The 24,147-nt window shown below is 44.2% G+C and overlaps 1 protein-coding gene across 2 annotated transcripts in view; it reads left to right on the forward strand.

Moving 5' to 3' along the window:
* Positions 1 to 18,120: 18,120 nt before the first annotated feature.
* Positions 18,121 to 24,147, forward strand: part of MTMR4 (myotubularin related protein 4) — a 137,512-nt gene continuing 131,485 nt past the window's right edge. Inside the window, exon 1 of one of the 2 annotated variants that reach the window (XM_068270042.1) lies at positions 18,121 to 18,300. The gene's annotated coding sequence lies outside the window, so the exon portion shown is untranslated. The remainder of the gene's footprint in view (positions 18,301 to 24,147) is intronic. The other variant, XM_068270041.1, reaches the window with a different exon arrangement.

Consider the following 24,147-nt stretch of genomic DNA (forward strand, 5'->3'; position numbering starts at 1 on the left):
GGATTTGCCATTTTTGAGGCGCTTAATTGCATCTTTTAGCTCATCATTGGTAAAGGGTAAATTGAGAGTTGAGGCTTTCTCAAGTCTGAGCGATGGTGTTGTTAGTTGACGTAGGTAGGTGTATGGCGAGATTGAGGAGGGACTTACGGGTTTGGGGGCATATAGGGAGGTGTAATATTTAGCAAATTCTTTATGGATTTTTAACGGGTCTGAGGTAATGGACCCATTACTGGTACGTATTTGTAGTACTTTGTTCAGGTTATGTGCCTCCCTCAGTTTTCTGGCTAGCCAGGTGTTAGGCTTATTATATTGTGCGTATAGTTTTGACCTCGTCCATCTTATGGCCTTTTCAGTGCGCGAAGATAGGATTATATTAAGTTGAGCTAGAGTGGTTTTAATCTGTTTTTGCAAGTAGGGTGAGGGTGTTTGAGCGTGGGCCATTTTTAGCTTCGATAGCTTATATTCAAGATTGGATTGTTTTACTGATTTGTTGCGTTTATGTTGTGATGATAGTTTAATTAATCGGCCTCTTATCGTTGCTTTGTGAGCAAACCAAAGTGTTGATGACTTTGTATGTGGAAGGTCATTTAGCCTAAAGTAGTCTGTGAGTTGCTCCTCTATTTCCAATACTGTTTCATTACTAGTTAGTAGGCTTTCGTTAAGCCTCCATGGGGGTCTTGCCATAGGGGAGGTGAGAGAGGTACAGGATGTCAACACCATATCATGGTCTGACCACGAGCTGATGTGGGTTCGGGAAAATATAAGGTTAGGTATGAGGGATGAGGATAAGTAAATTGCATCTATTCTGGAGTACGTTTTATGGGGGTGTGAGTAAAATGTGTAGGCTCTGGTGTGTGGGTTGTATTCTCTCCAGGAATCTATCAGGTGTGCAGAGGACATGTGGGTGTGAAGAGCTTTGGACTGTTGGGATTGCCTCGTGGAGGGAATGAGTGTAGACCTGTCTAGTGATGGGTTGGGTGCTATATTGAAATCTCCTGCCCAAATAATTTGGGCTTTTGGGTATTCTTCTAGGATCCTAAGGATTTGTCTTACTATAGGTAAGGGGTTTTCAGGTGGGCAGTAAGTGTTTATGATACATATCTCGTTATTTTGTAAGAAGCCGTATAGTATCACATATGTCCCGTCTTCATCTTTTATGGTCTTATCAACTCTAAAAGGGATAGTATTATGCAGAAGGGTGATGACCCCTCTGTGTTTGGAGGAAGCTGAGGAGGCATAGAAACGTTGGTAGTTTTTGTGAAAATAGCGTGGTGCAGAGGTTTTGGCAAAGTGCGTCTCCTGCAGACATATAATGTCTGGGGAGCATTTTTGATAGTCAATAAACGCTTTTCTACGTTTTATTGGGGAGTTCAGGCCCTTGGCATTGTGAGTTAAAATATTCAGGGACGCCATTTAAATTGGTTGGTAGTGGTTATAATTATAATTTTTGTCTTAGATGTTGTTGCTGTGCCTCCTGAGCTCAGTGTATTAGTTGCATATATAGTGCAAGGGTGGGTTCCTTTTTTATTTAGGTAATTAGACTGTAGTGTTATTAGTGCATACCAGAAAGTTAGAACAAAATATTTATATAGGACCAACGGGGTCATAACAACAGGCAAATCGCCTTTGGCAATGGAGAGCATAGACAGAGTTATTATGGCTCTGAGTATGTTGTCCATTTAGTGGGAGGCAGCAGTGCACAAGTACAGGCTACCACCCTAATCTATAACAATTTGCTAATAATCATCATAGCTAAGCTTTAGATAGATGTGGTGCAACAGCACCACCTAGTGGGCATATAATAGCCTATCCTTAAAACAGAATGATAAAGAAAACATATCTTATATTATGTTTAACATATAATTAACAGGTAAACCATAATTATGTGACGAGGCATATCTTTTTCTGCCAATAGTAGTGAGTCCCTTCTTCATGAGTAAGAGAGGCAATGTGCATATGGTATGTTGTTGAAATAAGTGCAGTTCTCATGAATATGGAAACAAAATAGTCCAACTGGCATGGAGTACAACCTGACACGTTGATCTTGTTTATATAATCAGTGTGTTTGATGGCTAGTTTGAAGATTGGGATTTTGCAGGGGTATGGGATCCTTTCTTGCTATGGGTAAGTGGGTAGAGTTAGAAAACTAGATAAACATGTTTAGCAGAATGAAGCAGGCCGTTCTAAGGAACCTGAGAGGAGAAATTAGGGAGCAGTGTCCATGAGAGGAGTGGCCCTGCAGCAGAGACTGTTTTTTGCTAGTAGTGGGGCCGTCTAAGTAGAGAAGGTATACTCACGCCAGGATGGCGGCGTAGCAGGTTGTAGTAGGCCTCATCTATGTTGGCAGTTAGTCCTCCGGAGCAGATGCTTGCGTGGACCGAAGCCTTGTATTCCGTGCCGACCACACTCGGGTCGGGCGCGGTGCTCCTTGGGGCTGGGGAGCCTGGGTGACTTTCTCGAGTGGTATCCCAAGACGCTCCAAGTGCCTGCGGCCTTCCTCCGGTGTACGCGCTACATAGATTTTATCCCTGTGGGTAAAGGTGAGCGAGAACGGGAACCCCCAGCGGTATTTGATTGAGGCCTTTTGCAGCGCGAGGGTGACTGGCCGGAGTGCCCTCCGACGTTGTATAGTAGCGGGGGCCAGGTCTGCAAATAGCTGGACTGAGTTAGGGACATCCGGAAGGGAGGTAAGGTTGCGGGCCGCTTCTAATACGATGTCACGTACCTCTTCGAACTGAAATTTCAGGATCACATCTCGGGGGAGATCTGTATTGCGGGGCTTGGTTAGCGCCCTGTGGATTCTCACCATACGGAAAGAAGCCGGATCCATCCGCGGGAGGAGTGCACTAAAGAGGGTCAGCGCTGTAGGCTTGAGTTCCTCCGTTGAGACGGATTCCGGTAGGCCACGGATTCTAATGTTAGCTCTTCTACTTCTATTTTCTATGTCCTCCAGCTTTAGTTCGAAGGTATCCAGTTTAGTAGAATGGGCGTCGATAGCCATTTTATCGTCTTCCAGGGCTTCAGCCATTGAGTCTGTTTGTTTTTCCAAGTCTGCTACGCGATTTCCCAGGTCTCTGATTTGGGTGGTGAAGTCCCGGACCGCTTCCTTCAGCTCCGCTCTGAAGACCTTTGTGATGTCAGCGAGTAGAGTGTCCAGGTTGGGGGTCTGAGCTGGTGCCTGGACTGCAGTGCTGCTTTGGTGTTGGTTCGGGGATTGCGGCAGACTGGCAGACTTAGGCGAGGCCTGCCGCGGGGAGGCCGGAGCTCCGTCAGCCATCTTAGTTCCTGTGGCGCCGCCGCTGCTTTAGATCTCGGTGTGGCGGCTGATAGGGATGGATTTTTCTGGGTTTTTTTGCTCCGTCCTCTCCGCGACATACCCAGTAGGACTTGTGTCAGTTTGGGTGCATGTAGCTGGCGTTTAGCTAGTGCAATTGGGTGAAGAGTGGTAGCCTGACTGCGGAGCAGCGGGATCTACATCATGTTCCGTCCGCGCCGCGCATGCGCCCCCCCACTTTTTTTTATTTAAATTATTTCACATTGTCATTATGGGGAGTTGTGTGTAGAATAGTTGTAAAAAAAAAATTGATACGGTAATTTAAATAAGTTTTTAAATAAAGATGTAAAATTATAAAGTTCAGAAAAAAGGATGTGGTGTGAATACTTATCTGATGCACTGTTACTGATAATAGTAATTTTGTATAATCAGACTTGTTGACTTTCTGTTGCTGTGGAGTATGGCCCATATGCAATTCCCTTTTTCTCCTGAGTTTTCTCCTAGGTGATATTTTCACAACTTGCCATAAAAAGCCTTTTAAAGAGAACCCAAGGTGGGTTTTAAGAATCCTATTAGCACACAGAGGCTGGTTCTGCATATAATCACCAGCCTCTGTTACTATACTTTTCCTCCCCCCCCCCCAGGCCCCCCCTGCGCTCTGCTGTCCCCCCCAAAAGAAATCGATGTGCTAGGGACACACAGCATGTCACACGGTGTCGCTAGCACGGCGGTTTCTTTTGGGGGGGGGACAGCAGAGCGCAGGGGAGAACTGTATAGTAACAGAGGCTGGTGATTATATGCAGAACCAGCCTCTGTGTGCTAATAGAATTCTTAAAACCCACCTCGGGTTCTCTTTAACCTCCTTGGAAGTAACCCCGTACTACACACAGGGTAGCCTCCGCGGAGGATCACATGGCCCCAGGACTTTTTTTTTTAATGGTGGCATACACTTTAGCTAGCGGTTCGCTAGCTAGGCGTATGCACAAAGTTGCTCTGGTCCTAAAGCGTTTGAAATTTTTTGTTTTGTTTTACAAATTAACCTCCCGGCGGTCGCAGCCTGAGAAACTGCGTACCGCCAAGGGGGTTAAAGCGGTATCGTCACCATAAAAATCAAATTTCAAATCTGAGTGTATTAAAGAGGAACTGTAACGTCAAAACGTCCACTGGGAGGTACTCACCTCGGGTGGGGGAAGCCTCCGGATCCTAATGAGGCTTCCCACGCCGTCCTCAGGGGTCTCGCTGCAGCCCTCCGAGCAGCGGTGACGTCAATATTTACCTTCCCGGCTCCTGCGCAAGCGCTCTGACGGCTGTCGGCTCCGAAGTAGGCGGAAATACCCGATCACCGTCGGGTCTGCTCTACTGCGCAGGCGCAAGTTTCCGGTGCCTGCGCAGTAGAGCGGACCCGACAGAGATCGGGTATTTCCGTCTATTTCCGAGCCGAAAGCAGCCACAGCGCCCCCGCTGGAGCCAGCAAAGGTAAATATTGAATCTAGTCGGGTCTGTCGCCGGCTGTTCGGAGGGCTGCAGCGAGACCCCCGTGGGACAGATAACGGCGTGGGAAGCCTCATTAGGATCCAGAGGCTTCCCCCACCCGAGGCGAGTACCCCCCAGGGGAGGTTTTAGATGTTACAGAGTCTCTTTTAAGTGATAAAGATGCTAAGCCTGCATTCCAAACTTTCAAAACTTTTTCTGCTGTTATGATTTGGAGTTATCACATTGGCCCTTTGGTAGTCGGTGCCAAAGAATTGCATGCTGGGGGTTCTTTTTATCTATAATCTATTCCTCCTCTTCCCCTACTCACTTGTGTTACAAGCAAGGCTGAGGTGACTAAGCGATTGGAGGAGACAAGAAAAAAAGTAAAGGGCAGAAATGACATCACGAGTTAGCCTTAACTGTGGGCAAAAGACATGGCCCCCACCAGGAACAGAATTCTCGTCATTTACTATATAACATTCACTGAAATCAAACCGTGGACAGTATAATACATGTGTTATGTAAGTAGATCAAGTATTTATCTACTTATATATGTGTTTTTTTCCCTGGCATAGTATGGCTGATCCTACTGCTTTAAGCCACCAGCAAGCAAGGAAATACTCATAATAAACTTGATATTACTTTGTCACCAAATTTGTGGGTAGTTTTTCAATGTTAAAAAGCTGAAAATTTTGTATAAAGATAAGATGAACATTATCTCCTAGGAGAAAACTCAGGTGAAAAAGTGAAATTGCATATGGGCCTATGTGTGCTACTTTTCTTTCCCATATATCCATCAAAATCCTTTCCAAATACAAATGTAATAATTTAAAGCAACCTTGGAACTTGAATTATCATTAATTTTCTTTGGGTAGTGTACACTCCGGCATCACTGTAGTACATCAAACTTTCAGATCTCTCAGGATTATGTACTGTTTGTACAGTGGCATGGGGTAGCGTTAGTGGCTACAAGTGGTTGAGGTCAGAAGTCACTGTGAGATCTAATGGACCCTTTGTTCTTAGCAGTAATATTATTTTGGGCACACTATTTCTACAAGGGGTGTGTATAGTATGATTTCTATCATGTGTCTATTATTTTGTTGTACAGGAGAATAGAGGTAAGGATAAGAGGTAGACCCATCTTCAGTTTGCATTTGTAATGACAGGTGTCAATATCCAAAGGCAAGGGGATGTCACTGTACTTATAATTCATACTTTAGCATTTAAAGCAATAGACCGCAAATGAGGACTCATTTGCCCCGTGTTTATTATTCACAATTCCAGTCAAGAGAAATAAACTAAGGCTTACATACCAAAATGAAACATTGTTAGGAGCAGACCATTAGGCCCTTTTCCACCAGCGCTGATTCGAAAAGTCGCAAACCGCTAGCGATTTTAAAATCGCTACGGTTTGCTTTTTAACATAGGAATCGCGGTAGGTCATTTCCACTACCGCGATTGGTTTTTTTCAGGAATGCGAACGCGCGGCGGAGCAATATTTGCCGCGATTTTGCTATGCAGTGCATAGCATAGCAAAATCGCGGCCGCAAACGTCGGGAAATCGCCGGTAATTACGATTCAGCAATCGCTAGCGTTCAGCATGAAAGCTAGCGACTGCTAGTGCAAAAGGGCCCTTACAGTGTTTATCTAATTGCTTGAAGATGGGCATTTATGTCGGCAATCTAATCACTGTAGTTTCCCTTGGTGGTGTCATGCTGGTTGAAACATGACCCTTTCCTCAAAATGTTGCAAGAACCATAGCCATTATCAGATCAGCTAGTTTATTAGTGTTCTGATCATAAGGGGTCTGCATGTGGAATCAGTTGATCTGCAGCAGTCGTAGAAAACCACAACATTTCTGATCCGTAATTAAGCCCGGCTCAATAGCACATTATGCCATAAACCTCCCCACTTGCACTATACCCCTCTCCCGGTATCAGTTTAATTAACCCACTGATTTGTTGCACTGCCATCAGCTAAAGCATGTAGAACAGTGGTTCTCAACCTCGGGTTGAGAACCACTGCTCCATTCAGCTATGCTCCATTGAGCTATGCACCATTCAGGCGCTCATGCGGGAGATGTGTAGTAGCCTAGCTCTCTGATTGGCCCAAATGCTGCCTGTCACAGCAGCACGTGCACCCGCCCGCACCACCATCGCGGCCAATCAGAGCTGCTGCTGTGACAGGCAACATTTGGGCCAATCAGAGAGCTAGGCTACTCCACATCTCCCGCATGAGCGCCTGAATGGAGCATAGCGTGCGCTGCTGCCCGATTGTGGGACCCCACAGGTGTTGAACTGGCCGCGGAGTCTAATAGACGCCATACCAGTTCATTCCCCGCAGCCCCGCTAAAGCCTGCATAGTATTCGGCAGGCAGATCAGGTCTATGGGAAGATGGTGTCCGAAGCCCTGTACTGGAGACTGTGTCTCCAGGACAGGGCTTCGGGCGCCATCTTCCCGTAGCCCTGCTATTCCATTCAGCGCGGAAGATTTGCAGGAGCAAGATCATCCAGGGAGCTGCACACCAGAGGCCGGCCTGGTGAGGGGACTTCTGCCAGGTGACTAAATTATTTTTTTTGCAGGTGAAATGCTGCCCACATTGCGTTTATTTTTTGCTGAAATGCTGCCCACATTGCGATTATTTTCTGGTGAAATGCTGCCCCATTACGATTATTTTCTGCTGAAATGCTGCCCACATTGCGATTATTTTCTGGTGAAATGCTGCCCCATTACGATTATTTTCTGCTGAAATGCTGCCCACATTGCGATTATTTTCTGCTGAAATGCTGCCCACATTGTGATTATTTTCTTGCTGCCCACTGGACGATTATTGTCTGGTGAAATGCTGCCGCCTTTACAATTCTTTTATGGTGAAATGCTGCACACATTTTAAATATTTTATGGTGAAAGATTGCTGCATTACTATTGATTTATGGTGAAATGCTGCCCCAATACAATTATTTTAATAGTGAAACGCTGCCCCATTACGATTATTTGGCACCTATGGGGGGGCCCCATCCAAATTTTTGCAGGGGGGCCCAGTGATTTCTAGTTACACCCATGATTCTAAACTGTGCTGCAGTACATATACAGTATATATGTATATAATACATGGGAAATATCGTTTTTCTGGGTGGGGATGTTTGAGCATTTTCCTGTAGCCAGGAATAGAGGAGCAGGCCACGGGAGGGGAAGGTAAAGGAGGAGGCAGAGGCTCTTTCGTCCAGCGCCATTTGAAGACTGTTGCTACATGTGGCTGGACGTGTGAGAGGGAGCTCTCACTGTGTATCACTGTCAAAAAAACGAATCCCAAAAGCATTTATAAAAGCTATTATTAGGAGAAGGAGCGGTGTTAGTAGTGAAGTGGATAGGTAGGCTGGAGGAGGTGGAAAAAAAACTGTTTTTTTCCAATCTTTTTCCTTGCTGAGGCCCATAGATTTTCATTGTGTGTGCTGTTAGACTGCGTGACTAGTGCAAGGCAATCGTACTGTCACTCCTGCCCAGCGCAGATATACGCCTCTGCATATATACGCTGTCAGCTGTCACCTCTGATACCAGATCTTACCAAAATTGCTAAAAATATGCAACAGCAGATTTCACATTAACTTTTTTTTTTTAAATTAAGTATGGACACAGTCCCTGCCTGTCTCATTTGTTAACCAGGGACCACCTGTATTTCGCTAGTATTTGGTTCCACCCACATTATGCCATGGCTACACCCACTTTTTTGCTGCGGCACACCGCCTTATTCAGTAGAGGGTACATTTGCTTAGGGATGACCCACAAAGGGGTACATGTGCTGAAAAGGTTGAGAACCACTGATGTAGACTATACTCCATAAGGTCATCTCCACACACCAGGGAAGGTTCATCCTGAAAAGAACCACTAACATCCGAGCTCTGTACAGCTAAACCCAGCCAGAAGCCTCCCAGCAGAGCCATGAGCCAGACACTTTCCCATAGGCAGCCATAATGCTCACTGATCTGTGTCATAGGTTTGTACATGTTGCCATGCTGTGTGTTCCATTAGGTTCAGCAAGGTCTAGCATTGAAAGGTGAGGTTACAAGTGTAGCTTATGTTTAGAGAGTGAGGAGCTCTGTTCACGCATGTCTTCACGTACCCATTGCTACCTCAGCCTCCTGTTCACTATCCCTTTTTAAACTCTAAATTTGGTTATTGCTTGAAGTTTTCATTGTTGGTTGAGAGTTACCAGGGGCTTCTACCAGCCCCGGTAGATGCCCTGTGCCCTTGCCAGGACTAAACGATCCCCTGGCCCCCTGCCGTGGCTCGTTTCAGGTATTTGCAACTTTAATTTCGCAAGCCACTGTGCCTTGCCGCACGTGTCCTCACTCCCGCTGACGGAAGTTACCGGTGACGAGGACACGAGCGGCCAGGGCCGCACAGATGCAGTAGTTTGCGTCATTTAAGTTGCAAATACAGGAAGCGAGCCGCGGTGGAGGACCAGCAGGGGCATAGCAATAGGGGTTGCAGAGGTAGCCACCGCATCGGGGCCCTTGTGCCAGATGGGCCCCAAAGGGCCCTCCCTCAACTACAGTATTAGCTCTCTATTGGTCCTGTGCTCATAATAATCACTTATATAGATACTTTGAATAGTAGCAATCATTAACAAGCTGTTCTCCATCCCCTTCTTGCACCTCAGACACTGTAGTTGCTATTCACAGGTTTTGGTGCACCGTATCAATTGCTATCTATAGAGTGCTTGGGGGGCCCTATTGTAAAACTTGCATTGGGGCCCACAACTCCTTAGCTACGCCACTGGGATTCTGCCTTCACAGATTTTGAATGAGTCTTCAAGAATTGGGAGAAGAAATTCAAATTTTCTACCTTCTGACAAATTGTGAACATCCCATTTACTTTTCACTTTCGGTGCCATAATCTTAAATCTTTTGGATCCCAACTTACGGCTTTTTTTGTGTTCTCTCTTCACTACAGCCTGTGGAATTTGAACATTGTTATTATTGGCCAACACAGCCAGGATGGTTTTTGCTTTCATAGTATCAATGCCAAAATTGATTCTTTTTGTGCGATATTTGAGTACAGTGCTATGGAATACTTCAAGAGGGCCGGTGTGGCATGACCAAACAAGATGTTTCAGATCCGAAAGTAATTTCTTGTCTTCGATAATTATTTTCAATTGTTTGTACGCAGAAGTATCTTCATGTAGCCAAATACTTGTTTCAATCTCAGTGTCTGTGAGGGGTCGGTGCTTACAAGTGTGACGTACTCCGTCATCATCAATCCAGTCATGGACGTTGAGTACATGATGTAGTACTGAAAGCCAATTGTCCTGTAATGTGACCTCATTGTTGTTGCAATTTTTAATGGACCACCAAAAGTGATTGTTGATCTTTTCTATCCAAGGGGTTAAACAACTGAACTCTTTTTTTTTACTTAGTTCACTAATTTTTTTGCAAATGTTTTTGCCATAATGCCATACATCGAACTGATGAAGGATGTGACTGAATTTTGTACTCATTAGTTTTCTTATACCAACATGGGGGTCTGAGGCAAAAACAAACACATCAATTCCTTCGTCCTTTAAGCGACACATACAAATCTCGAAAGCATATTTCTCCATTGCAGAGGATGAGGTACATTGGGTTGACTGTACTACTTCGAAGTCAATAATTTTTCCTGAAACCAAGTCCATCAGAGTATACACGCAGTTTTCGGCACAATGGCCGGGACTATAGCACTGGCCATCGCCCCTGATAGCAATTGGTTTGCCTGTAATTTGCTCTTTCACATTTTTTTTTTCTTTCTGCCATGCGAGATCTAGTGCAGGGAAAACATAATTTTTTTGGTAACTGTAATGGGTTGTTTCACTGATTATGCGTAGGCCAAATATTTTTGAAAAATTACAAAATCCTGTGTAGCCAAGTCCAGCAAAGACTATTGAGGAAGAAAGTAACACATTTCCTGCATATCTATGTTTCACCTTGGGTTGTGATTCAAAAACTTTAAATCGATGACCATCTTCACAGACTGCTCTAATTATTACTGCTGATCCTTTGAATTGTTTGCTAATTGTATGTATTTTTTTGAGACAAGAAGTGGACGACTGACATCGAACTTTTCTCACCAGCTCATCAAGACATTTTTCAAACACAATAAATTTCTGCATTGTTATGATTTTGGAGAAGTAATCATCACTTATTTCAAATGTTTCTTCATCAAGTGTTTCTTCTGTGAAGGGGACATGACTGTACTCTGAATCCGGGATAGAAGCATCAAGTGGATTGAAATCGGGATCACTAACTTCTTTTTTTGGAACAACAGGATAGAACAACGATGAATCATCCAGATCTTCACTTTTTGCTATTGATTGCTGTAAAGTATTACCCATTACTTCATGCGGTCTACATACTGATGAGGATTGAATTGTCAAATTGAATTTTGGATTCAATGGTAAGGGTGACAAAGTGTTGACCAGCAAATTATTTTCAATGTCAAGATTCCGACTTAGATTACAACCGGTTGATCTAAAAGATGTGGAAGATGTGTCACAATATGCATGTTTACTGTGAGGGTCTTCGTTAAAAGTTGGTTTAATATCTTCTAAATCATTCATATCTGTTTGAGTGGAGGAGTCTGTTGCACTCGGTTTAGGACGGACATCGAAGCTACATTTACAAGTACCACATACTTTTGGCTTTTGCACAGAGTCTTCTGTGGTATGCTCAGTTTTCCTTCTTTTCCTACTATGTAATAAAATAGAATCTTCATTAATCAGAATTTTTGATCTTGGTATTGTAAAGATTGTTGGAAGGGAATCCTTCATTAATGTTTTTCTTTTTGTGTTAGTTTTATAGCATTCAGGCGTGAAGTGTGCAGAACACAACCTGAATAAGTCATTATCCTTACCCTCTAGTATTTTGTCTGCAACCGCTTCTATATCTTCAAAATTTTGACCAGTGGCTTCCAACCATCTAATTATTTTATCAAAACGTGTTGGGAAGCTGTGAAGGATGACGCCTTCTTGTGTAGTCCTCCCCTTTTTGTTAGGGCATCCTTCTATAATACAGGTAGGCATTCTGCAGAAGAAATCACTAAAAAATAAAATAAAAATAAAATAAAAAAAATAAAGAATTATAATAAATTAGGATTTCATCAATAAAACTGGTTTATTAAATCTGATTCCTGTAATTTACAAGTCATGTACAAGTAATCAAAAATAAAATTCATAGGCAAGATCACTATTACCATTAAATCCTGGGTGTTCCTTTTGTCCCCCATGTGTCCTCTTATTGTGCTACTTTGTCTTCATGTCCTACTCTGTCCACTTTTGGGTACCCCTTTGTCCCTTAATATATTTTGTGTTACCCTTTATCCTCCTCTGTCCCACTTTCTCCTTCACTATCCGTGTCCTCCTCTACCGACCTTTCCTCCTCTACCGACCTTTCCACCTCTATCCCTTCTTCCTCTAGTGTGCTTCTTTGTCCCTGTTATATCTTTTGTTTCCCCATGTATACTCCTCTGTCCCCCTTTGGCCTCCTCAGTCTCCCCATGTTCTACCCCCAGTCCTACTCTGTCAATCTATGTCCTCCTCTGTTTAAGAAACACTTTGTAAACTAGAGTTTTTTTGTATATAAGATCCATACCTAGTTTTAGCAGTACTTCACCACTATTTTTACTCTCCTTTCTTATTGCTTTATATTAATTTTGTGGCTCATAGTTTAGCTTACTTCTGATGACAGCTTCCTAATTAGGAAAGTAGATAAAGTTTAGTAGAGCTGACTTCAGATCGCAGCTACCTCAAGATCTGCAATGATATTAATATTCTTGTTTTGCATAAACACTGATTGTCTTACTGACAAAATTAATACCTTGCAATTAGGAATGAATTTAATACATTTATTAAACAGCTTGAGCGTCCATGGTCTTAATATATCTGATAACAGCTGTTTGAATGTCCAAGCTGATAGGAGACTAATTGTGGTCATTTTATCAATATTGCCGATGATAAGTAAGATTAAATACTGAAATTTACAGTTTCCTCCTCAGTCCCACAGCGTGCTCCACTGTTACCATGTCCTGCTCTGTCCCACTTTACCTTTTATGGGCCCAAGGTACCATTATACCCTTTATGTACTCCTCTGTCCTTGTGTCCACCTCTGTCCCCCAGTGTTAGTGTTCTACCCAGGCTCTTTTAGCTGGGTGCTCCACCTGGCTAATTTTGGGGAGAACCCGGCTGTCATCGGCTTTCCTCCTCCTCCTCCTATGCTGTAAGCAGTTAAGCAGAGTTGCGTCAACCCTGCATTCTCCCACTTGCGCCCCATCTAGCTACTTTTTCATGCCACCCGGCTGGAGAAAAAAATCTGGGGAGAACACTGCCTAGTGTCCCCTTTTATCCCCGAGCGTCCTCTGTCCCCCAGTCTCCTCCTCTGTCCCCCTTGTAGGCATTCTGCAATCCTCACACTGCCTCTTGTACAACACTCCAAAATCTAAATGGAATAAAGATTTCAATGACATGGGCAAGCGCTACTTGCAGAACCACAGCTCTGTCATTAAGTAAAAAAAATCCACTAGCTCAATAGGTGGGTGAATGCAGTTGGCCCTAATGATGGAGCTGTGATTCCAACAGTGATCTCTTTTACAACACTAACTAGCAGCATTTCACAGTATTTCCTTTAATAAAAAGGCAGCCCTCTACTACTATAGGCTCTGCACACTCAGACAAGGACAGTCTGAGACAAGATTTTTTACTCATGATAATAACGGTTCTACAGGGCTATGAGAAGAAAAGTGTGTGACAGAACAGAACTAGCTGACTAAAGACTTCAGGATATTTAATGTCATGTCATATATGGAAACATTAACTCACCAAGTAAGTAAGCAGTCTCGCAAGAGGTGTTGGACAAATTGTGCCTTGATGCTGCCAGAGAAGTTAGAGGTCTGAAGAGCTGACACTACTGGTGCTAGATTCAACACCGAAAGATTGTTTGGAAGATGTTAGGAGGAAGTACTGAAGATAATCCTGTAAAAATAAGGAAAGTAGTATGTGATTACTTCATATGATATTCACAAGGATAACAATACATGCAACTGCATAAACATTAAGAATAAAGAGATGTATTATGCTGGGCATACACTGATGCGCCGGATCGAGCCGCTGGCTCGATTCCAGCGCGTCCCTGCGGGAGCCCGGATCGATTCCCGCTCGTTCCCGTGGGCGCTTCTTATCTTCCACTCATTTTTGTCCCATTGTCCGCCCGCGGGTATCGAGCGCAGAATCGATCCGGCGGGGTATCGGACAAGTCGGAAATTATCAATCGAGCCGTCAGCGGCTCGATTGATAAAAAAAAAAAAAAAAAAAGGAAAAGTGCAGTGTATGCCCAGCATTAGAGTGACAGTTCCTATTAGACCAAGTTGTTAAAAGTGGAAGCAGTATGGTACACTTATGAAAAAAGTATTAAAAAGTTGGTTGAAAATCCTAAATAATAGCTTGTTAAAATCCTAAATAATGGTCGACAAATGACTATTGGTCTATAGATACATACATTGATAATCTTATGTGCCCTACCAACAACACTCCCCACAGTTTTATAGGCACTCCGATCCTCACAGTATTGTATTGTCTGTAACACCCCCCCCCCCCCCCCCCCTACCACAAGCAATGTAGGCAGATGTGCACCTAACAACACCCCAGCCACCATTTTTGTAGGCAGATGTGCCCGTAAAGAGCACCCCTACCTGTAGTATTGCAGACAGATGTGCCCCTATAGACCCCAACTTCATCCACTATTCTAGGCAGATGTGTCCAAAAAAAAAAAAAAAACCAATGCTCCCATAACGACCACACCCCACTATTTTAGGCATGAAAATCTGGAGAATGTTTACAGGTTTCCTGGAAAATATTAGGTAATTAAAATGTGCAGAGCCCTAATAATATTCATTGCCATGACAACATATTTACTTTCTAAAATATTGATTTGCATATAAAAATTAGAGTGAAAGTTACACGTGAAAACAACATGAATTATGTTATTTCAATTGTAAACAGATTACCGTACCACGTATATCAGTAGTCAGTCTAGATTTAGAGTACACATTTTGGCTTGGTATACAAGTGTAGGTCATATCTAGGAAGACTTTACAATATAAGAGCTGGTTGAAAATCCAGAATTGTTTATGGCAAATAACAGTGGATATGCTTTGTAACATGCTGAAAAATAAAGATAAGATTATGAGCACCGTATTTTTCAGACTATAAGATGCACCTAGGTTTAGAGGACAAAAACCAAGGGAAAAAAAATATAAACTAAACCTGGTGCATCTATGGTGCAGGGCTGTCTTAAGGCCCTTTTACCCCAATTATTATGTCCCCCTTGAGTCCCCCTCTGTCCCCCAGGGTAACTGTGTTCTCTGTTCCCTTTCCCCCCTTCCTGTGTCCCATGTTCTCTGTCCCCCTGTCTTCCTTTGTCCTCTGTGCCCATGCCCTCTGGTGTCCAGTGCTCTGTCCCCCGTGTTCTTTGAGGTACCCTGTCCTCTATCCGTGTCCTTTGATGTGCCTGCGATGTCCCCTGTCCTCTATCCCCAGTGTCCCCACCCCCGTGTCATGCGATGTCCCCTGTCCTCTATCCCCAGTGTCCACACCCCCCTGTGTCCTGCGATGCCCCCTGTCCTCTAATTCCCGTGTTCCCGCCCCCCCGTGTCCTGTGTCTTACATACATGCAACCTCACATCTCCATTAATCGGAAGTAGGAAGGAAGGATCTCGGCTCTCCAAAACTTTGGCTACTTCCGATTAATGGAGCTGCGAGGTGGCGTGTATGTAAGACAGAGGGTAACAAAGAGGGGCGGGACATGGGGAATATCACAGCACACATCAAAGGACTCAGGGGGACGGCGACACGGGGGATAGAGGACATTGCAGGACACATCAGAGGACACGGGGACATGGGGGTAAAGGACATTGCAGGACACATCAGAGGACACAGGGAGACGGGGACATGGGGGATAGAGGACATTGCAGGACACATCAGAGGACACAAGGGGGTGGCGACACGGGGGATAGAGGACATTGCAGGACACATCAGAGGACACAGGGGGATGGCGACACGGGGGATAGAGGACATTGCAGGACACATCAGAGGACACAGGGGGACGGGGGATAAAAGACATTGCAGGACACATCCGCGGACACAGGGGGATAGAGGACATTGCAGGACACATCAGAGGACACAGGGGGACCAGGACACGGGGATAAAGGACATTGCAGGACACATCAGAGGACACAGGAAGACGGGTACATGGGGGATAAAGGACTCAGGGGGACAGGGAATAGAGGACATTGTAGGACACATCAGAGGACACAGTGGGACGAGGGATAAAGGACATAGCAGGACACATCAGAGGACACAGGGGGCCAGGGACACGGGGGATAGAGGACATTGCAGGACACAGGATAGAGGACAGGGGATGTTGCAGGACATATCGGAGGATGGGACATGGGGGATACAGGACAAAGGATGCAGGTAGCCAGAGGACAGGGCATCAGACCCTGGGGGGCGGAGGACACATACCTTGGGCGCAGGTCCGAATATGTATTATTTGGACTATAAGCCGCACTGTCTTCCCGACACACACACGGTGGGTGGGGTGGGGGGCACGGGGGAGGGAGTGTGTTAGCCCAAAAAATACAGTACTTTAGTATATAATAATTAAAGAAGTTTATATGTATAGAGAAGCAATAAACAAGTCATCTGTTGAATACATGCATAGATGTTTGATAGATACATGCATGCGGGCACCACAGTGGTGTAGTGGTTAGCGCTGTCACCTTCCAGTGCTGGGTCCCTGGTTCAAATCCCAGCCAGGTCAACATCTGCAAGGAGTTTGTATGTTCTCCCTGTGCCTGTGTGGGTTTCCTCTGAACACATTCAGGTTTCCTCCCACATTCCAAAAACATAAAGGTTAGTAAATTGGCCCTAGACTTTGACTATGGTAGGGACTAGATTGTGAGGCCCTACTTTTCTAAGCACTTTTGCAGAGCGATTTGTTTTTTCACTTCCTAACACTTGTCAGGAAGTGAACTCTTTGACCCGGAAAATCTTAAATACAATGTATTTATTTTTAAAAGCGCTGGGGAAATCGCTATACAAATTGCTTTTTCCCTACCGCTCATATGTGAACAATCTCATAGGGAATCATTGATTTTGGAGAGAGAGAGAGAGAGAGAGAGAGAGAGAGAGAGAGAGAGAGAGAGAGAGAGAGAGAGAGAGAGAGAGAGAGAGAGAGAGAGAGAGAGAGAGAGAGAGAGAGAGAGAGAGAGAGAGAGAGAGAGAGAGAGAGAGAGAGAGAGAGAGAGAGAGAGAGAGAGAGAGAGAGAGATGCTATGAGTAGGGTGTTAAAATAAACTTACAACTCTTTGCCACTATGCAGACGATCCAGAACGATGCAGGCATGCATCAGGATGCACCACGTGGCAGCTCTCTTCCTACTGTTTGTGTCTTACACACAGGGACGAGCTGCTGCAGAGAATGCACCAGGAAGCAGATCTCTCTGCCTCCTGAGCCTCACAGGGAGGAGCAGAGCAGATTACAAAAGTAGCCCGCACAAAGGGGGGGGGGGAGAAGCTGACAGACTGACGTCACTGCGGGGGGGAGGGAAGGGGAGAAAACAAGGAGGTAACAGGGATGCTACCATTCTGCCTCTTCCTACAGCATCAACATTCGACTTGCAAGACGAATACACGGAGCTGTAGAGACAGCTTGCCTGTTACAGGAGGATTTTTGTAACAAATGATTTGTACCTATTAAAGGAACATTACAGTTATTTCACTTTTCAATAAAAAAAGGGCTAAAGTTTTCCTAAAATCCCCAGAATTGAAGTGGTTAATTTTCCTGGTTTCAGCATCAGCAACCAATATGAATTGGCTCTAAGCCATTCTCACGCAGTGCAGCTCAGAGTGCAGCAGACCATTGCATTTACTTGACATTTCAACTCCAGTAGAATAGCTTTTTATTGTGCATATTAGCATATAGTACCATAGTCAAACATCAACATTGGGTGGTGGTATAAAAAAACAGATTTCACCCTAAAATACTAACATTGACTATTGTAAGGATTAGATTGTACGCCCCTTTGTGAGATGCTATATACATACACGAAATAATAATAATAGACCAGCGAGTCAGCCGACTACATTTCCCAAAATGCACTGCAGGCATTACAGCTTTACGCTGTTTTACTGTAGCTGGGGGAACCTATGGGAATGGTAGTTCTGCTGCAGCCATTCAGGGTCTAGGCGTGAGAGTGACATCGCGGCATGTCAGGAACGTGTCCATATATGGGAGATGCGTGCAGACGTGCAGAGTGCCATTAAGAGGGCACAGGGCTGGGCCTGGTGACAAATCTGACGTCATTGCAGGGCGACTTCACCAGGAAGGGAAGTGATCAGGGAGAAGTATGCTGAGGACCATCCCAGAGAGAAGCGCAGAGATAACGGAGCATCCCTTCATCGGTCTGCGCGCTGTGCGTAAGGTAGAGGCTTCCCTGCGGGCGGATGGTGCACCTGATGAGCTCTGATTGGTAGGGATGCGGCTGCTCCTTCCTCCCTATTAATGCATTGCAGCTGGGCTGGTTCCTGTGTGTATTTCTGCATGTTCTTTATCATAATACAGAACTTGCTATCTATTGCTTGTTGCTGAACAATTAGCTGCTGCCAGGTGTCCTGCTCTCCAGAAATAGGTGCAAGTCTGCTGCCTGATCTGCAGTGACACTCCCTGAAGCAGGTGACAATGACAAGCTATTGAATGCATTAGCATAAGAAGCTTAAATAATTACTCTAGAGCGCTGGAAAGAAATTGATTTGTTTATATATTTAGGGTAGGGTAGAAAGTTAACAACACTCTCTGTTTTAAAGTATTTGATTTTTCTGCTTTCCAATTGTCTTGTATTAAAACGCACATTGCGCACACAAAAAGTAGAGGTGCCATGCTAATTGAAGTAAAATCACAAAAATGCAGAATTGAACACAATTAAAAATGTATTTATTTATTTATTAATTGTATTTATAAAGTGCCAACATATTATGCAGCGCTGGACATTAGTTTAGGTTACAGACAATATTTAGGGTGATATACAGCAATAAGACAATACAGGAATACAAGAAAAAACAGATCACGCAGCACAGTATGAGTACAAGGTAATGCTTAAAATGAAATTTAATAGCAGTGAAATGCGTTACAGGTACAGCTATAGAGTTTTTGCCAATTTCGGATACAATTTTTAATGAGGCTAGTAACACACCAGTATGTTGCGTTTAGGGGACGTTATAGGGCACATAACGTGCCCCTAACGCAACGCCTGGTGCTCTCTGGTGTGGACGTCGGAGTGAGCCGCGTTGTGCAGCTCACTCTGGCGTCCGTGATGCGTACTCTTGGACGCATGAGGCATCACGTGGTCCCGCCCGGCCGATCGCCGCGCAGAGCGGCCGCTCCAGGAAGTAAACACTGCACGTCAATGAGTGCAGTGAATATTAATTAGCCATGTGCCCGGCCGCTCTCCCCTCCTCCCCAACATGACTGAGCATGTGCAAACAGTCTAACGCGGCTTAGCCGCGGAGAAAGCACAGCATGCAGCACTTTGCTGCGTTACAATGTAACACAACGTGGGCAGTGTGAACAGCCCACTTGTGTTACATTGCTGTGCGTTGGGGGAGCGTTACAGGCTCCACTAACGTGCGCCTGTAATGTCCCTGTGTGCAAGAAGCCTAAATGTAAACCCTGCCTCAGTAGAAATGTGTCCCAGTAACATTCTGCATCCCCTATTGCTATGCCACCGTCTGTACAACCGATCAGAATGACATCACTGATCAGCAATGCAGCATACTATATATGTACAGGCTGCTGTTATAGGGAAGGAGTTTGTAAAATTTAGGAGGTGCAGAAGGCCTCTAAAAAACCTAAAACAAACCTGCAATATTGATTTTGCATGTGATTTCCTATTTAGGTATCATACATGCACCTATGCATAAAGACCAAGTTCACGGTGGGATGTTGCATTGTGTTCCCTCACATACAGTGTCAATGAATGCTTCACTGTATGTATGTTGCATGTTGATAGGCATACTTTTCATTGACTGTTTGCCTCAATGTATCCAATGCAGTACGCATCATACAGCGTGGCGCTGCTATCCCGATCTGTTGCATTGCTTTCCTGCTGCTACAGGGACGGCCACCCAAGGCTAGCCCAAGGCTAGATTCACAGTGGTCATTTGTATAACGCATGTGTTATGAGTGTGGAATGGAGACTGGACTTTATTACAAAGCCTCCATGCAGCAAGTTACAATAACACGGTCTGTTACTGTGAATCGCTCCATAGAATTGTATAAGCAGTGAGTTGACATGCAAAATTATTTTGCAACTGAGCACCATTCACATTACCTAAAGGTTTTAAGGCTATTGTGTTTTTTTTTTTTTTTTTTATTATTATTTCTTTTTTACCTTCTCAGAAATAACAGTTGCGGGGTTTTTTTTTTCTTTTTGTGTGAAATTTAGCCTTCTGACAACAAAGTATCAGTTATTTTACACATGTCTAATTCCCATTAACAATGGTTAATTTGCATATATATTCAGCAGTGATGCCCTGGGAGACATCTCGGAGCTCACTCCAACCTGAATTATTGCAAATTCTTTCTGTTTTAAGAAGGCAAACTTTTGTTTTCTAATTCCCATTAAATGCATTTCAACAATATTTATTTAAAGTCTGATAGTCTGTCCCAAAGTTCTGTTCTGAGGTTTGGTTAGGTTACATCAATGATTGATTAGAACCTCTATTTTTCGTTTGCAGTCTTAACCCACAATTTTATTCATTTAGGCTGCTTTCACAGTGGGACGTTACAGGCGCACGTTAGAGCAGCCTGTAACGCAGCCCAACTCACAGCAATGAAAAATCAATGGGCTGTTCAGTGCCCACGTTGCGTTACATTGTAACGCAGCACGTCTACATAACGTACTGCATGCAGTACTTTACACGCAACTAAGCCGCGTTAGACGGTTTGCACATGCTCAGTAGGGGTTTTTTTTTCATTTTATGGGCGGAGAGGAGGCGGGGAGAGGCTGCTACGTAGCCAGGCACATGGCTACTTATTATTCACTGCACTTGCAGTGTTTACATTCTGGAGCGGCCGCGGATTGGCTGGCAGGACCACGTGATGCAGAGAGCTCCGCTCACGTGGTCTCCGCAGTGCCTCCGACAGAGCAGGCGCACCAAGAGCTGCTTGTAACACGGCTCTTGGTAGCGTCCCGCTCCAACACCACCAGGCGTTGCGTTAGGGGCACGTTATGTGCCCTATAACGTCCCCTAAACGCAACGTCCTGGTGTGAAAGTAGCCTCAGGCTGAATTTCCCCTAGGTCCAGGTGTGATTATTATTATTTTTTATTTTTTTTTGCTTTTTATCTGTAGCGTGAGGAAGGGGTTAAAATATCTGTCAAGTGTATGTATTTTATTCACTTCATTTTACACTTGGTTGTGTCACAAAAAGCAAACCTTGAGGAGTTTCGCTCACACTTACGTTTGGTACGTTTTGCCGGACAATATATAGCCTAACAAACGCAATTCAGTTATATTGTAATTGTACGTTCACACTGGTGTGTACTGCAATGATAAACTGGTAGATATTCTGACACTTTCCAATTCTATTCACAATTAAATTATAATACTTTGAGGTATTTAATGCTGTGGGCCACTTGTAGTATGGGGCACTGCCAAAAACAAAAGAAAATGGTCACATGATATCTGAGAGGTTTGTATGTATGACCAGAGCTACAGGACATAGCAACTTTACAACAGGAAGTCTGAGTAAACATGACTCTATTCTCTGCTCACCTATAGCCACATGAAGACAGTCGGTCTGTGTGTTTCTCTTTGTACTATAGTGTGCTTACACATTGCAAAAGACTTCTAATGACTTGTGCACTACAAACATGTATAGACTTAGTGAGTTTTATGTATTTTGTGTCAGCTTTTGTAGTACACCCTAACATCAAGAATAGTATGGACATGCCTGTAGTACTGTGTTGCTCATATAATGAAGGGAATGCTGTGCTGGCTTTTGGCACATATGAGTAAACTTTTTATAGCTCTTACAGGTATTTCTGTTGCAATAATGCTACAATTCCATCCTAAGTACATTTGTTTAGCTATATAGCAGATTATTATTTGGTGTTTTTTTTTTTTTTTTTTCATATAGCATCAAAATCTTCCATAGCTCTGTATATAATACATAACAAACAGTGGGGAGCATAGATGCATGAGTAGTTCAACACACTGTAGAATCATGACCTCTACGTGTACATTTGAGTAAGTACCACAGAAATAAGAAACACTAGGGGAGTTTCCTGCACAAACGCTGGATAAAAATGCAGAAGGCTGGACGTTTGTGCTTGGGACAAAAGTAGATTGCACTAAAGGAAACCTTTCACCACGATTTACATTATGATGCTGATGTCTTAGGCCTGGAACCCACTGAAAACAGCAAACGCAAAACGCTACCGCTAGAGTTTTGTCTGAGCGGTTTGCAAGCGGATTCATGCGCGTTTGCGGTCGCGTTTTGCAACATTGTATTTTTTTGCTCAGCGGTTGTGTAGCGTTTTGCGTTTTGCGTTTTTATCCTGATTGGTCCTGTGAATTATTTTTAATTTTGTTACAGTGTGCTGAACCGCAAAACGCTAGCAAAACCGCTCAGTTTAAGTTTTGCTGAGCGTTTCTGCTAGCGTTTCAATACTTTACATTGAAGCGCTAACGCTCCCAAAGGGCTGGTGCACACCAAAACCTGCTAGCAGATCCGCAAAATGCTAGCAGATTTTGAAACGCTTTTTCTTCTTTTTCTGTAGCGTTTCAGCTAGCGTTTTGCGGTTTTGTCTAGCGGTTTTGGTATAGTAGATTTCCTGTATTGTTACAGTAAAGCTGTTACTGAACAGCTACTGTAACAAAAAACGCCTGGCAAACCGCTTTGAAGTGCCGTTTTTCAGAGCGGTTTGCGTTTTTCCTATACTTAACATTGAGGCAGAAACGCATCCACAATCCAAAAAATGCCTCACCCAGGCATTTTTCGTTTCTGCAAAACGCCTGCCGCTCTGGTGTGCACCACCCCATTGAGATACATTGACCAAGCGGATCCGCAGCCGCAAGCGGATCTGAAAACGCCCAAAAAGCCGCTCGGTGTGCACCAGCCCAAAATGCTGCATGTCCTGCGTTTGCGTTTCTGGGAAACGCAAACGCTCCTGTGGAAGTTGCCCCATCCATTAACATCAGCTGAGCGTTTTGGCAAAACGCTAGCATATCGCAGCGCTGCCAAAATGCTCAAAAAAACGCTCTTGTGGGTTCCAGCCCTAAAGGTGCCCATACACTCGTCAGATTGGCAGCAGATAGATAAGAAATGCATCTGATGATCTATCTGATGCGTTTTTAGAAAATTTTTTACCAGGATAGAATTCCAATAGATTTCAGTTTGAAATCTATTGAAATTCGATCTGATGGCATTTTTTTGCCATCAGATTTCCATTAAGGCCAATGCAAACTGATAAGCAATCTCATCAGATCGACCTAAATTTTCCACCCTGCAAGTTCGATGGAAATCCATCGAAATCGGCTGTCGATCGGTCGATTGGCCAACCGATTTGCAATCGATTGATCGATCGGGATCGATCGGTCGGCCAGAAAATCGGCTGAGTGTATGGGCTGCTTTAGCATTTTGTGGAGTGTAATCTATCTGTAATATGCAGCAAAGTAGATACAGTGGAAACGAACCTAAGGGTTAGATACACAAGTGGCTAACAGTGGGCAATAAGCAGCTGTAAATAAAAAACAACAAAAAAAAAATTGTCCATTCAGAGAGCTGAAAGCCCGCCAGGCTATCAACACATTTAGGCTTTTTGCACATCTAAAATCGAAATTGCAAATGCCAGTGTTTTGCGATCTTGTGAGTGATTTCCTGCGTGCTATGATTTTGTGTACGCGCGAATTGCGGCACTTTGTGCGCGCAACAGTCCGCGAACGGCACTTCACGTGCTAACTGTTTAGCACACCCGTGCTAAACAGTTTGCACGGCTTTGTGAATCGAGCCCAATGTATTTATTCTTAAAAGCTTGAACACAATCGCTGCACAAAGCAATTTTTGTGAGTGTTTTGCACTTTTACCTATACCTTCCATTGTAGCAAAAACGCCCTAAAAATGGTACAGGCAGCGGTTTGCTGAGCAGAAAGCAGACGAAACGCGGTGATATGAACTATCCCATATGGATTAAGGCTGGTTTCACAGTGGGACGTTAAAGTCCCACGTTACAGCAGCCAGTAACGCAGCCTAACTCACAGCACTGTAAAATCAATTGTGCTGTTCACAGTGCCCACATTGCGTTACATAGTAACGCAG

Source organism: Hyperolius riggenbachi, chromosome 2 (assembly GCF_040937935.1).
Source record: "Hyperolius riggenbachi isolate aHypRig1 chromosome 2, aHypRig1.pri, whole genome shotgun sequence".
NCBI lineage: Eukaryota > Metazoa > Chordata > Amphibia > Anura > Hyperoliidae > Hyperolius > Hyperolius riggenbachi.